Source organism: Limulus polyphemus, unplaced genomic scaffold (genome assembly GCF_000517525.1).
Source record: "Limulus polyphemus unplaced genomic scaffold, Limulus_polyphemus-2.1.2 Scaffold772, whole genome shotgun sequence".
In the NCBI taxonomy this organism is placed as follows: Eukaryota; Metazoa; Arthropoda; class Merostomata; order Xiphosura; family Limulidae; genus Limulus; species Limulus polyphemus.
In genome coordinates this window covers 77,873-83,264 of record NW_013666382.1, presented here as the reverse complement: position 1 = coordinate 83,264, position 5,392 = coordinate 77,873, and the positions used below count along the sequence as shown (strand labels likewise).

At 34.9% G+C, this 5,392-nt stretch overlaps 1 long non-coding RNA gene across 1 annotated transcript in view; it reads right to left on the bottom strand.

Moving 5' to 3' along the window:
• Window positions 1-5,056: 5,056 nt before the first annotated feature.
• Window positions 5,057-5,392, bottom strand: part of LOC111086002 — a 2,201-nt gene continuing 1,865 nt past the window's right edge. The window contains exon 2 of the long non-coding RNA XR_002610780.1: window positions 5,057-5,282. This is a non-coding gene — a long non-coding RNA (uncharacterized LOC111086002). The remainder of the gene's footprint in view (window positions 5,283-5,392) is intronic.

The window sequence follows — 5,392 nt, the reverse complement described above, 5'->3', positions numbered from 1 at the left end:
GTATACATACTAATAACACAACTGTTATATTTTTATGAAACGAAAACCTCCCTATTTATGTGGCAAGATAATCCCATGTCCGTTTATATACTGAACAAATATACACTAAAACTATGATCAACCAAACACATACCTGATGATGCTGTGGGGTTCTGTTAATATTAATTAAGTTTTTGATGAATAAGTATATTAATGTAAAATATTACTTATGGATGAATTAAAGTTGATTTTCGTTGCTTGAGGATTAGTTGTAACCCCAGGGGACCAAACGGCATTTTTGTCATATTGCTCGTTTGTATATTCTCAGGAACAAAGACTATGCGAAACAGGCAAGTATGCAGACAAGGAGGAGGATGATGGTGTCTTCTAAAAAAGAATCTTCTCATTTGGTGAATTTTTTTAATTGTTCTTTGTATTTTACTGAAAAGTAATATAAACGTATATTTCAAAACTAAATTATAAACTAAATTAAACTAAACCCTCTAATGATATAGAATATGAATATATCTGGGGGCTATAGAGTTTTCAAAATTTTAATAAATACTTCTATATTCATTTACAAGTTTTAGACGTACAGAATGTGCCCAGCCTTTAACTTTGTTAATCCTGCCTTTAGGGAAGTTTAATGTATTCCAAGACTTAGATCAGAACTTTTCTATCTTTTACATTTTCTTGATTTTTGGATAATTCGCTCAGCTGTTTCAAGACTGGCGGTTATATCTAGAGACGTTGGAAACGTTTTTATTTTCTTCTGGTATTAAAGAGGCTTCCCTGTTAACGTGGCATACAGTTCTTAGCAAAACTCGTGCTTGATGATGATTCATAATGAAGGTGTAGACGGTTTATTTACAAGGTTCGAACGTTTCGGAATAACTTATTCCATCTTCAGCGAAATCTGAAAATTGTGTTACAAAGATGATTATTACTAAAATTATATTGCCCTTCAGTGGCACAGCGGTATGTCTGCGGACTTACAACGCTAGAATTCGGGTTTTGATACCCGTGGTGGGCCCACAGATAGCCCATTGTGTAGCTTTGTCCTTACCTTCAAACAAACCAACAAACTAAAATTATAATATAATAACATAATCATTAGTTTAGTTAGTTATTAGGAAAAATGGTAATTGGATGGATGATTGTTTGTTTTTGAATTTCGCGCAAAGCTACACGAGGGCTATCTGCGCTAGCCGTCCCTAATTTAGCAGTGTAAGACTAGAGGGAAGGCAGCTAGTCATCATTACCCACCGCCAACTCTTGAGCTACTCTTTTACCAACAAATAGTGGGATTGACCGTAACATAATAACGCCCCCACGGCTGAAAGAGCGAGCATGTTTGGTGGGACGGGGATTCGAAGCGGCGACCCTCAGATTGCGAGTCGAGCGCCTTATCCATCTGGCCATGCCGGGCCAGGACGGATGAAACAATGTTTATATATATATATATTACACAACAGCTGAGTTAAAGTGAAAATGTAGAACCATTTTAGATCTAGTCGTTAAGGGTCGGGCGGTCTTTATCTATAAATTAACTTTCTTTAATGTAGAGGTCAAGGTCTGAAGATCCTGTGGTGATGATAGAGAAATCGTTAAATGAAATATTGTGACCTGTAGTTTCAGAATGTGAACGAATGGATGAGTGGCTGGGTTTAAGCAGTGGATGATTGGTTCTGTTAGATACTCCTAAATGTTCACAGAATAGTTTTTAAGTGGCGTTTCTTTTTGCCAATGTACGTAACCTTACAGTCACTACACGTATATCTATACACTAGCCATGAATGTAGAAGTTTAAGTACTTGATCTTTGTACTGAAATAAATGTTTAATGCGGAGGCTAGGTCCGTATATTATTGTAACGTCTCTGATCGTTAGTTAATTTCCCGTATAATTTCTTTCCGATGAAACTTTAGCGACACAAGTCTATTGTTAAATAAAACTAGTTTATTCTTTCTGAATTCAACCTTGCAATACACTTAATTTCCACGGTCACGCTATAACTTTAACAAACGCTATAATTCACAACGAACGACTCACGCGCTCGACCCAACTGTCCGTCTCTATCTCTGTCTGCAATTCAACTACATTGTTGCCGTCACTTCTTAGCGGTCTTATATACAAGAATACTGCATATCTAGTAAACACTAGAGGCTTCACGAAGGGACATGACGTGTTACTAGCGTCACGTGACTTCCGCTGTCGTAACATTATTCTAAGCTGAATTTGAGGATAGAAGTTTTTTATTAGGGAGGAGAGCTATAAAATAACTCTCTTTGACGTTAGTAAATTGTATGAAAATGACAGGATGAAGACGATATGGTGGTGTGAGCTAATAAGATTGAGTAAAATTTACAAGACAGTGTGAAATTAACACGTATAGGTGAAGTGAACAGAGTAATCTAAAATGAATAAACTAGAGTAAATAGCACATGGCTGAGTAAACCTAACATTGTAAAGTAGGTATGGTGTTTGAAGTGAATAGGCAAAAGTAAATTATACAGGGATGAATGAGCCTAAAGTTGTGACATTCGTATGGTAGTTGTAGTGAAAAACTGGAGTAAGTTGTACAGGGCTGAGTGGCTTAATACTGTAAAATGGATATGGTACTTGAAGTGAATAGGTTAGAATAAATAGTACAGGGACTGAATGAGTATAATACTGTGAAATGGGTATGGTATTTGTAGTTAATAGGTTAGAATAAATAGTACAGGGTTGAGTGAGCCTAATACTGTGACATAGGTTTAGTATCTGAAGTGAATACAGCGTGAATCAAAAATTTTAGCGAGAACTACATAAATAAATCCCTCAAATTTAGATAAGTTCATGTAATAAGCAATAGAAAATAACAAAAAACAATTACTCACAATGAATAAAGTATGACAGATCGAGAAACAGAAAGAGATAAAGGTTTTGTGAAAAGGATAAAGGAAAAGTAAACACGAGGTATATCATGTACTTTGTCACTAAACCTGTTTTAATTGCAGAATTATTACTGTTTGTCTATATATATATATTATATTATATAACACAAAAATCTATACATCTGTCTGTCCGTTATCTAACTACTCTTAGGTCGCTAAGCCAATCTCAACCAAACTTTATGGGATGATAGTTTGGGAAAAAGGAAATGTTAATGGGGGTTTATAATCCCTCCATCCCTCATCATTGTTGTTATGGAGCATTTATTATCTTTGACGTAAGTTAACGTTAACTACGTTCATAGATGGTCCAAGGTCCTAACACGAAAAATAAAAAACTTTATTCAATTTTCTGGAACTCAAAATAACACAGTGTAGGGGAGGGCACACAAACGTCTTATACATCTCAGAGAGAGCCCTACCTCTCTTTACGGAAGAATGAAATAAAAACAAATAACTGTCTCTATTGCAATAATACATAAACTCAGCTGAAGTTTCTACTCCTACAGGTTGATATGAGGAGCCATTTCTTGAGTTATACCCACGTTCTACTATTCTACTTTGACCCGTGACCTTTCAACTTCTGCCCGTAACTACTTTGGCCGCTACCTCTTTCTAAAGAGTCACCATGATAATCGCACAGTGTATACCATGTTTTAAGTATATACATATTGAGTTATTAAAGCTTATACAAAACTTTTGGTGAGCTAACAATGAATACTGTAATATGTTATGTTGCGAATAAATTGAGTGAAAGTTAGGATTTTTGTGTTATTTATTATAGCATCCACCCACACGTTATTTTAACTTCATAACCCGGACAAAGGACGGGTACCTCTGCTTGTGGATAATACAACAACATTCTTTGTGATTTGGGCGGCACACTAACTTTCTCTTGTTACATCGATGCTTAACAGGAATGCTCTTTTTACAGGCATACAAAGATTGAACGATAAAGAAGATAAATTAAACATCTCCATCCTTTACTTGATTGGAAGTTTGATAATCCACGAAACTAGTCTGTGATGATTACGGTCAACATTATTCTATTTGGTTAATATAAATGTGTACGTGAAGGTGTATACTTATTGCTAAGAACTGTATTAGGGAAATGTAGTAAACTACCAAAATGACATATACTTTAAAATGTTATTGTAATGCTTTGTTTAAAACGCTGATTGCCTAAATTATATCCCCACATAGCCTGTAAGCTTGCATAGTTTCTTTACAGCTTGAGTAAAGAATAATATGATCTTAACAGGGTTCAGCGATCTATTTATCATTCTCTCAACCCCGAGGAGTACTCAGCAATAATCGAATTGTAAGAAGCTGTTTCACATGGAGTACAGATAATGGCAATAGTTGTAGAATAAAGTAGAAATAGGAGTTACATTGCTGACACCAGATTAAAAACAACCATGCTAAACTGCAGGAGGAAGTCAGAGTCTGGGTTATACAGCCGTTGGCGGAGGAAATGATCGTGGTTAGACTGGTGGAAGTGAAATTCAAAGCTACACGTGTAAGTATATTTGTATATAATAATTCCACAGATATAGATGAAAATAAAGATCAATACACTGTTAATACTCGAAGTAAAGGACATTATTACACATCTATAAGTTGAAATAAAACCATGAATATACCTCTTGGAAAAGTAAAGGTTAGAGTTACACAACTGTATATAGGTTTTATAAAATAGGACACATAACTCAAGTTTAAATATATCAAGGTTACATAGTTGTACGTAAAAAATCAAGGTTACAGATGTTTAAGTATAGGAATATATTGGACCACCCTTTGAGGTAGCTAGAGAAGTAATTGGGGATATTAGATAAACTTTATCAGAACCTTGGGGGGGGGGGGATTTGAACCCCGCAATGGACCACAGGTATTTTATAATACAAAATAATCAAAGACCAAGGTACTAATATTGTGAAAAGAAGTCATGTTATAGGAAGATGTGACATCTAAGGTTGTGGTTCCAGGTGGAGTTGTAAACGTAGGTTGTAGTATATGAATTAATGTTTCATCCTTGGGAAAAAATAAAGCTGTAGGTTTTAGCTAGAGACCAAGGTAAGGGATTTGTTTTTGAAAAGAATAATCAACGTTACAGATATATTGGTGTAACGACGATAAGACAAGAGCATGGTTAGTAATAAATGTTTATTGTTTCTCTTCTCTTCTCAGTTTTTCTAGTGTACAATCAACGATACAAGTTTAACAATATTACTAAAAATATTACAGAGACGTGGGAATAGAATAAAAAGTTTATTACACCAATATTGATAAGTTAAAAAAATGACATACTAATCATATATCTCCTGGAACATAGATTTACTGGCGTTGAAATAATAACACTAGCCTTAAACTCCTGAAATAAAAAAATATATATTTTATTAGCTACGTTTCAGACATATATTGTTTGTTTGTTTTTGAATTTCGCGCAAAGCTACACGAGGGCTATCTGCGCTAGCCGTCCCT